We start from the raw sequence: 11312 nt of genomic DNA, 5'->3' as shown, positions 1-11312 counted from the left end.
TTTTTTTTCAATTGATCGCGCAACTTCTGGTCTGGTCGGCTCCGAGCGGGTAAAATCTTTATATCAGTTTCTGCCGTCACCTCCATAAAGTCAGCTTCTCCCGCTTTTCAGCTCATTACTATAAACAACCATAATTTGGGGGCAAACAGGTTCCTAATTTAAAAAGAGGAAGGTATGGAATTCGTGTCGTATTAAATAAAAAAGTACAATATTTTTTTTATCAAATTGTATTAAACTTCATGTCATTTCCCTGTATACATTCATCTCCTGTCCTGTTTTGCGCCCTCAGTTTGAAATTTTGAATGACACTTAAGTTTCTTTATATTCAAAATGAAGCGCTTCAGGATAAGTCAAAAAAATTAATCATCCTTTATTATATAGATAGATAATTTCAATAAATCACAGAAGTTTCAACTTTATGCGCACTATTTTCCTTGTAATGAAGTTCAATAATCTTAGAAAATCAATTGAATTAGAGACGATTGGGTATTAGAGATATCTACATTTGATGAAACGTCCGCCCTTTGAAATTTCAGAGTTTCATTGCTCTGCGAGGAATATCTTCCTCTACCAATCTTCTCCTCTGTTTTGCGAGTTAAAAATATGCACTGATGCTAAATTGTTTGTAATCAAATCTGATCTTTCCAAAGAAAGTTTCAATATATCTTTGAGAATACCCTTTTCTCGGGACCCTTTTTATGGCAAGAAAAATTGATAAATTTAGCTTCCGCGCTTCATGCGGAGTTATAATCATTTTAATTTCCTCCATTGTATACCTCTTTTGTGCGTTTACAATCACTTTTGAAAACAAGGTTCAAAATCGCAATATATTCAACCGAATTGGAGGTACTAGAGACAAGAGCAACGGCTCCTTTTCATTTTAATTTATGAAACACTAAAAGCTTCGCGCTTCGCGCGGGAGGGGGAAACTCCCCCTCCCTGCACCCACCCCCTAGGGAGCGCGCTTTGCGCGCTCTGTAAGTGTTGGCACGCTTCGCGTGCATTTACCGCCCCCTCCAAAATGAAATCCTGGCTACGCGGTTGGCCATATCATTCGATGCTACGATCCGAAGGACATGTAGCGTCGACTATGATACCAACAAACTATTGACAAAAAGGTTATGTTTTCAACGCAAAAACGAGAACATTTCTGCTCGCTCGCGGGTCATGACCGCACTGTTACAAACCCATCCCCACTTATATGTTATTGTCTTATTTGCAGCGCTGAAAAAAAAATCATCACCTCCCCCCCCCCCCGCTCATCACTTTTTAGAGACTGGGCGGGAGATTTTAAAAAAAAAAAATCAGCTCGAAAACCCCCCCCTTTCAAAAATCCTGCGTACGCGCCTGGTCTAAGCATAATAATAATGTTATTCAACAGGAATAAGAATATGACAAAGTCTTATGTTTTTAAGATTGTTTGAATTAATTTCTAAATGACTGGGTCTGGAATAGAGACAACGCTCTAAACATGTGCTTTTGTACTTGGTCTTAATTTGGAGGATTGTTGGTTCTTAGATTCGTTGTTGGGAATTGGGTTTTATTGTTATTTTATTCTTGAAATAATTGTGTCTGGAGGAAAGTCTACAATCGATCTCCATGTTATTCCACAGTAGTTAGATTATTGGGTATTTGTTTTAGACAATTTTATTTTTAAATGATAACCAAGTCTGGAAAATGGACGTTTTCTTTGCAAATGCATAATTACAATGTTTTGTAGGGGTCTTAATATTATTATACAAAAGAATCTGGGTGTGGGGTACAGACATATTTTTTACTGGGTGTAACTTTTGAAAACTGGTTTTAGATTTGACTTTCTTTTTTAATTAATTTCTTAGATAGCCTGGTCTGGAGCAAAGAGTACGTTTTACAACTCATGTTATTCCAAGAGAATATGATAGGGTCTTATGTTACAAGATTTTTGTTGTTGTAATTTTTGTAATGATTAGGTCTGGAATAAAGACAACATTCTAAATCTCTTTTTAAAAACATGTACTTAGGTTCAAAGGATTGCTTGGTATTAGATTTGGAGTCATTTATATTTTTACTCTTAGCCTTATTTTGAAAAAAAAAGACTGGGTCTGGCTGAAAGACTACGCTATTTGTCCATGTTGTCCAGCATTAATAAGATTATGGGGTCTTTATACGATTTTTTTTGTTGTTGTATTGTTATTTACAATTTTTGAATAACAGGGTTTGGAGGAAAGGCTAAGATCGATTTTCTTTTTTTTCCACTGGAATATCATTATGGTATCTTAGTTTGGACTTATATTATAATTTTTGAAATAACTGGGTCTGGAAAAAAGACTTTGGACTTACATTATAAATTTTGAAACTACTGCGTCTGGAAAAAGACTGGATTTTTGTGCTCTTTCCTATATGAAGGCATTACTATAGGGTTTTAGTTTTTAGTTTTAAATAACCGGGTCTGGAGAAAAGACTATGCTTGATTCTCAATTTTCTCATAGCGCGTATATTCACAGTACGTTCAGTATAATTTAAAACAACAACAAAGACTTTGATTCCACCAGTTTTAATTAACTGGGTCTGGAGAGAAGACTAGGCTTGATTCTCACTTTTATTCCACTGGAACATCATTATCGTATCTTAGTTTGGACTTATATCATAATATTTGAAACAATCGGGTCTGGAATAAAGACTTTGGACTTATATTTTTATTTTTTAAACAACCGGGTCTGGAATAAAGACTTTTGATTTATATTATAATTTTTGAAACAACAGGGTCTGGAAAAAGACTTTGGATTTATATTATAATTTTTGAAACAACCGGGTCTGGAGAAAAGACTTTGGATTTATATTATAATTTTTGAAACAACAGGGTCTGGAAAAAGACTTTGGATTTATATTATAATTTTTGAAAAAACGGGTCTGGAATAAAGACTTTGGACTTATATTATTATTTTTGAAACAACCGGGTCTGGAGAAAAGACTTTGGATTCATATTATAATTTTTGAAACAACAGGGTCTGGAAAAAGACTTTGGATTTATATTATAATTTTTGAAACAACCGGGTCTGGAGAAAAGACTTTGGATTTATATTATAATTTTTGAAACAACAGGGTCTGGAAAAAGACTTTGGATTTATATTATAATTTTTGAAAAAACCGGGTCTGGAGAAAAGACTTTGGACTTATATTATCATTTTTGAAACAATCGGGTCTGGAATAAAGACTTTAGGCTCATATGATTATTTTTTTAACAACCGGGTCTGGAATAAAGACTTTGTACTTATATTATAATTTTTCAAACAACCGGGTCTGGAATAAAGACTTTGGGCTCATATTATCATTTTTGAAACAACCGGGTCTAGAATAAAGACTTTGGATTTATATTATAATTTTTGAAACAACCGGGTCTGGAATAAAGACTCTGGGCTCATATTATTATTTTTGAAACAACCGGGTTTGGAATAAAGACTTTGGATTTAGATTATAATTTGTTAATTAACCGGGTCAGGAAAAGAGACTTTGCACTTTTGTGCTATATGAACGCATTACTACACGATTTTAGTTCAGAACGGATTTGCCAAAAATCCCTTCAAATTTATTACATTTGTGGGTAAAGTCATTATTACATTTGTGGGCGATCAAAAATTATTACATTTGTGGGTAAAGTGCATTATTACATTTGTGGGTGAAATTATTACATTTGTGGGTAAAGTGTTATTACATTTGTGGGCGTTATTACATTTGTGGGTAAAGTGTTATTACATTTGTGGGCGTTATTACATTTGTGGGCGTTATTACATTTGTGGGTGCAACACCCCCCACACACACTTTGATAAAGAAAAATGACTCCTACCCCCTGTGCTGCCACGGGTAATTGCTGCTAGTTCTATCAATTCCTTGTGATTTGCTTGATTTGAGATTTTTTGTTATTTCAATTAATTCCTGAACATTTGTTGGTTTAAAGAATAAAGAAGAGTTAATGGGTGTGGGAAGAAATTTTCATCAGTTCTGTCAAGTTTGTTTGCCAAGGAGGGTCCTAAGTTAACAAAAAAGGAATTAAAGGTATCAGCTACATCTTTTGAATTTATCGCAAGATTATGAGCTGTGAAATTATCTTTGGGTAATATTTAGGGTTTCTTGCCAATCAAATCATTTATCACTTACGTTACAAAGTTACTCACGTTACAGTTTTTAGTCATCATTTTTATAAAAAATTGTAATTTTTAATGATTTTGATAGTCATCACTGTGTCAAAGATTGTTTGAAGAGAATTTAAAATCCCACCAATTAACTGTAAAGAATTTTTCTCTCAGAAAACAAAGTCAGTTTTTTCGGTTACTCACGTTACATCACCTGAGCAGGTTTTGAATGAGTACTACAAGTTTACTTGAAAAGCGGTTGTGTATTTTAAGTAATTTGACTCTTCTAAACTTCAGAAATATATAAAGTGGTATGTTGTTGCAACAAGTGGAATGCCTCTGGCCGTCTCACCTGCATCACGCGGTTCAATATAGCAGCAGTGCTGACTATGAATACTACTCTAACTCGCACAAGATGTTCAGTGATACATGGTTACTCTATGTCCAAGTTTAATGAACTAGACCACTTTTTATGAACTAGACCAATAAACTTACAGAGATATGATGGTTATTCAACAAAAAACCCCAACATGGCCAAAGTTCATTGACCTTACATGACCTTTGACCTTGATCATGTGACCTGAAACTCGCACAGGATGTTCAGTGATACTTGATTACTCTTATGTACAAGTTTCATGAATCAGATCCATAAACATTCAAAGTTATGATGGTAATTCAACAGATACACCCAATTCGGCCAAAGTTCATTGACCTTTGACCTTGGTCATGTGACCTGAAATGAGCACAGGATGTTCAGTGATACTTGATTACTCTAATGTCCAAGTTCAATGAACTAGACCAATAAACTTTCAGTTATGATGGGAATTCAACAGATATCCCCAATTCGGCCAAAGTTCATTGACCCTAAATGACCTTTGACCTTGGTCATGTGACGTGAAACTTGCACAAAATGTTCAGTGATGCTTGATTACTATTATGTCCAAGTTTAATTAATCAGATCCATATATTTTCTAAGTTATGATGACATTTCAAAAACTTAACCTCAGGTTAAGATTTCGATGTTGATTCCTCCAACATGGTCTAAGTTCATTGACCCTAAATGACCTTTGACCTTGGTCATGTGACATGAAACTCTAATAGGATGTTCAGTAATACTTGATTAACCTTATGGCCAAGTTTTATGAACTAGGTCCATATACTTTCTAAGTTATGACATCATTTCAAAAACTTAACCTCAGGTTAAGATTTGATGTTGACGCCGCCGCCGCCGCCGTCGGAAAAGCGGTGCCTATAGTCTCACTTTGCTTCGCAGGTGAGACAATAACAAAATGGTAATAAGGCATATTTCATTTTTCACTATTTTACTTGTATTTTGGTACACAATGGAAGACACAACTTTTGACCATTTTTTTCCAAAGTATACATATGAAAATAAACTTTTTATTTCTTGTTCCTGAAACTATCATGTATGAAGGACTTAAAGTATTAAAAAATTCAAGAAAATATTGAATTTTAATTTTTAAGCTCATGTCCACCAACCTGTGGAATTGCCCCACAGTACAGTCTGTTGGTATTACCTACAGAGTTTCTACAAGTCATTAGCCTTTCCTTTGCTGAGCCTTGGATGTTACAATGAAAGTCAATTCAGCATCCCCAAACATCAAATACCCCCCCCCCCCCTATACCTCCATATGGCATAGCTTTTTCCCCAAAAGGTCCAGCCCAGTTCTAACCAGGGTACCCCCTCCCCAAGAAAAATTGATGTACTTGAAAACAACCAAAGTTGCTAAAATGCAAATTTGGTCTTGGTTGGGACTTGTTGGGACCTAAGTTACTCTATCAATTTGTTGTGTGTTATGCAAATCCACTCTGAACCCACATCGGCCGATCACGGTAGTTTGCTGTGCAGGCCCTAGTTCATCACTAGAGGTATGAATGGTGACCGAACAAAGAATGATTTTGAACCAGGCATGTAGCTACTTCAAGCAATATCCAAAATGCTCTTTCAAATCTTTTTATATTCTCACCTGAGATGTTCTTGCCAAAAATTTGTTTATTTCATGTCCTCGAATACAAGCTTTGTGGCAAAAAAGGTTAATTTTAATCAATCAGAAGGGAAAGATTTTTATTCTGATTTTGAAAGAATGTTTGGTGTTCACAGAGATCTTGTCATACACTTTTCTACCATTAGAATATTCTAGCGATTTCTGCAAATTTCAAAATAAGATCCCAGACCTTGCTAGCTTTAAACCTTTCTTAATTAGTAAGACAAAGAAATAACATTCCTAAAAAGGATAGGTGAATGTTCTACTCATTTCCGTAAATGGAGACAGAGAATGTTCAAGTCATACCTGACTATTAAACTTGAACCATCACCAAATCTTTATGCACTGTAAATATGTTCAATTGTTCATTACTATGTATAGTAGTTTTTCTATTAATATATTCATATTTTTTGTGTTGATTGATTACGTTATTATATAATTCTTTATCTCAGTACATCATCAAAATATGAATTAGGATCTGAGTATTCACACGAATGGAAAGTGGTCAGGATTTTTGAAACTGAGGAAACCGTGGAGAGGAAAGAAAATGGATGAACTCAATGTCAATTTTCTGTATTTCCATTGATAGGGGTGAAGTTTGGAAAACAGAAAAAAAATATTAGCCTTACATAGGCCTAAATGATGTCAGGAACAACATTTTGACTCCATCATTGAAGTTATGTTGTAAAATGCTTTAAAAATTATTTGATGTCCTTTTTTATACACAATATGAGACCGTGAGTGACATGACATTTCGTGAGTGACACGACTTTGTGAGTGACACGACACAACTTTAACAGTTAACTTTAGCTTAACCTTAACACATTGGACCAAGTTACTTTATATACAATAAGGTATGGGAAAACTGTATTTGCTCCTGTACTGGGATAAATTAATTTTCAGAATACACAGCTCTAGAAAACTTTTTGTCTTTAAAACGTGAGTGACACGACAACCAGTTTTGAAAACTTTAAAGATCTACTTTTTTCAGAAAAACATTTCAGATAATTTTTTTTATTATTTAGGAGTTAGATACAATACAGAGCTAGTATCTTGCCAACAAATATGCTTCTAATACAAATTTTATATTGTGATAGGCAATATGTAAATTTTAATGCAAAAATCAACATTTTGTAACATTAAATTTCCCTTGTACTAAATTCACTGTATTTCAAGACCCAATGAATAATTTTACATAATTGAAATGGAAAAATATACTTTGAGATGTCTAGTTTCAAAAGCCATTAAAGCCTACTGATTTCTAGCAAGTTTTAATTTTCACCCCCATGTCCACTTTTGTTTGAAAATGACCATTTGTGTGTAAATTTTCTGTGTCGTGACAGCAAGATGGTAGTAGTAATGGTGATGAGATGAAGAGAGGATGAAGTTTAAAAAAACCAATAATGGATGAATGTGAAATCGAATTTGCTGTTGGTGATTATGATGATGATGAAAATGATGACAACGATGACAATTTTAATGGAGATGATGATTGGAGAATTTAAATCCTACAACCGGAATCTGATGAATATTCTTAATCGAAATGTAATGAACACTCTTATTTCTGAGTGTCTCAGCCATGATTTGTATGTGAAGGCAGCGTTCTCGCCAGTGTATAATACGCATGGTTCAATCACCATGCATGCAGAAATGGAGACCAAGTGGAACCATGCGTAAAATTTCAGCGACAGGCGTGGAAAAATTAAATGGAAATATTCAGAAAAAAATAATACACTCCATGAACTCATCTTAGTGATATCAACTTCATTTATCGGAATGCGCCGAAGTCCCACCAACTTAAGACCACTTACAGGCCTACTACGGCTAGGAAAGTGGCAAGGCACCCAGCTAGCTCGCGGCTGCTATTGCGGGCATATGACGGCACGGTACGGTCGTTCCGTTGCCTATTCCCCCGTTTGCCCCGCACATCACACCGGCTATGCTCCATGGTGAAACGTCAGATCACAGACTCACACAAAACTTACATGTCGATCTACACGCCATTACATTGTTTGGTGTTGGAACACACAGTCGTAAATCACTAGGAAGTGTCCGTGATATATTTTGCATTTGTGTATGTGCACGAAAGCCACACGCATGCGCTCAGCTAGCTCAGCGAATTAAGTTGGATGACGCGTCTCGACTCTATTGACCAACTCCATTACATATCACATGACCCTCAATCATGAACGCTGTTTTGTTCCGAAGTTGAATGCATTTCGTGATTTCCCTTTTCTCGAAAATATTTACAATTCATAAGCTGGAAAGCTGCACTTCTCTTTCTTTGGACTGAACGGCAAGTATCTGTGCATTTGTGTGGGCTTAAAAATACGCCACAATGGGGCTTCCCTAGCGTCTCTATTTGATGAAAAGGCCGTCGCTTCCGCGAGGGAGGGGTGAAACCCCCCTCCCGCACCCACCCCCCTGAAGTGGCAGCACAAGTCCCCGACATGGGTGAATTTTTTCTGGCGAGAACGCTGTGTGAAGGAACCTTTTAAACACGAAATATCAGTGGCACTGTAATAATAAGGATACAAAATAAAGGTTTCGATCCTATCGAAAAAATATACATTTATATATATTGATATAATTGGTCATCGACATCACGAAGTGTCTCAGCGGTCAGAGTCAATCCAGAATCAAAGAATAATTTTAATTTGTTAATTTCTAATGAGATGTCAATTGTTAAATATCTCGTTAAATTTCACAGTCTTTTATTTTTCATGATCGATCACTTGTGTTGGTATTCAAAATAAAAAAGAAAATTCTAAAAGCTAGAAATTAAACACAAGTTTCTCAAAATCGTTTCATGACCTCTGAAAACAAGGATAGTTCGTGAAAATGATGATAAATTAGCACATAATGTCATGTACAACCAAAGGGTGGTGCCACAATGGATATACTGCATGCGTGGTATAATCACATAATGCATGGTTGCATAGGGCCTATACACATAATGGCTGCATACAGGTTGATTCAGCAAAAGCTGGTGGATGCAAGAAAGGGAAAATTTCACAATGCTCAATAATTTTCCTTACTATTGCCAATAAATGTCTGGACGATCAAATGATTATCATTAAAACTGCCCTGACCTGGCAACGGGTAATGCATGGACAACGTGATGAGTTTATTCACCGATTAATAACAATGAAACACCCTGTCACGTCACATGGCCACCGAGATAGCAAGAAACATGTATAAAGGTACGGTCCAATAAACCGCCATAGGCACAGTTGATATTTCTCGGAGACAAAGCAATGAGGTGTCCCTAAACTCACTCATATAGTGAATTGCAGCAATCAGGAAGTTGATTACATAAAAAAAAAAAATTTCCCTTCCCTATGTTTATCAATTTAGTCTAATTTTTCACTTGAGGCGCCAAAAACAAGATAAAATAAAATGTAACAAATTGAGCCTTCCAATTTAGAGTTCACTTTTCCCGTAAAAGATTGATATCAGCTCACGGTGAATAAACTACATCCGCGTGTGCACCTTCACATTCTAGCTCCACAGCAATGAAAAAAAAAACTAGATCCCCAAAATACATCCACATGTCTTCATATTAGAGTCTCACAATATGTGATGAAATATGATAAGTATACTAATGGTAGTCACTTCTTTTACAATTTCTGCAGAAATTTCGCATCTCCAGTATGAAAAAAAGAAAGATAGAGCTAGATTTAGTGTACACTTTCACAACTAGCTAAATGAATCTTATGATATATTGAAATTGAAATTTAATTGTGGTGTTTACAAAGACAATATATTCAATATTTTCCTTCTAGATAATCTAGAAATGATCGCATTTAACTGAAGCTCTATAAAGACTTACAAGTAGTTGTTTTCCCTCGAACAAAACACAACCACATATTTTCACATTTTGTTGAATGAATCTAATAATGTATATTGAATTATACTTTGTATATTGATGATAATCTTATGTTAATAAAAATATCTGCAGAAAATGACAAATTTCAAATATTAAATCCACATAGAATTAGATATGTTTGGACAAAGTATTACCTCATATGTGACTCGGCATACCGAAATGAGAGAGAAGTCGCAAATGAAAATTCCTAGAAATTCAAGAAACTAATAAAAAAAGTCAAAATTTTGAAGATTTTTTTTTTCATTTTCAGATTCTTCCACGTTTCATAATTACTGTGTGAAAAAAATGAGTGAATTTGATGACAGGAAAGTGATAAAAAAACAGTTTTTCTGCGAGTGTTTTTTCGGTCAGTTTGAAAATTTTTTATACTTGGCACGCTCGATTTCATCGAATTTCGCTTCATACTAAGCTCCGCCCCTAGCAACGTAACGCCATTGTTGATTGGCTATTCATTTAAACTCAAGTACAGCTGGCGGCGTCCGCCGACCGTCCGCTCGATCGGTTCAATGAGCGTTGTGGCCCAGTGGATTAGTCTCCGGACTTTGAAACAGAGGGTCGTGGGTTCAAATCCCAGCCATGGCGTAATTTCCTTCAGCAAGAAATTTATCCACATTGTGCTGCACTCGACCCAGGTGAGGTAAATGGGTACCCGGTAGGATTTTTCCTTGAACGCTTTAGCGCCTATTAATATGGCAGCTCAGCTACAGCCGGGGTAATAATATGATACCAAGTATCAAAGCGCAGTTGAGTATATGCACATAGTAACTGCGCTATATAAATGGACATATTATTATTATTATTATTAATGAGCCTCAAAAGAAAAATCAAAAGCATCGCTTTCAATAGGTATTCTGAAATTGAAAAGGGGGCTTCTTGACAAAAGTTAACAAACGGGATTCAACTTCTAAAGGGCTATTTTTTGTAATAATGGTAGTTGGTACTAGGCGGGGGCGTTAGCGATAGATTGATAGGCCTACCTGATTTAAAGTGTATAGCTTGTCTCGCGAAATGAATGCGTAAACGCAAAGTGTTTATATAACACGGTTTGTTAATAGCGAGGATTAATTTCATAAAACATAACATGGACATGTTGAAGATTCTCTTTATTATTTGCAAGTGATCGGGATGTTTCGAAGAGAAAACTTTAATTTCAAAATAAAGGGTTTAAAATACATAAAAGTGTTGTATGTTTGCAAATGTGGGTTAATTGATCACAGTATCATTAACAAAAAAAAAGTTCATCATGAAAGCTTTGTGGGCTTTATTATTTCCAATTATTTTTGCCTTCAATTTTTTTATCATGTTTGA

The sequence above is a fragment of the Lytechinus variegatus genome, chromosome 2, assembly GCF_018143015.1.
Source record: "Lytechinus variegatus isolate NC3 chromosome 2, Lvar_3.0, whole genome shotgun sequence".
NCBI lineage: Eukaryota > Metazoa > Echinodermata > Echinoidea > Temnopleuroida > Toxopneustidae > Lytechinus > Lytechinus variegatus.
This window is presented reverse-complemented; position numbering follows the sequence as displayed.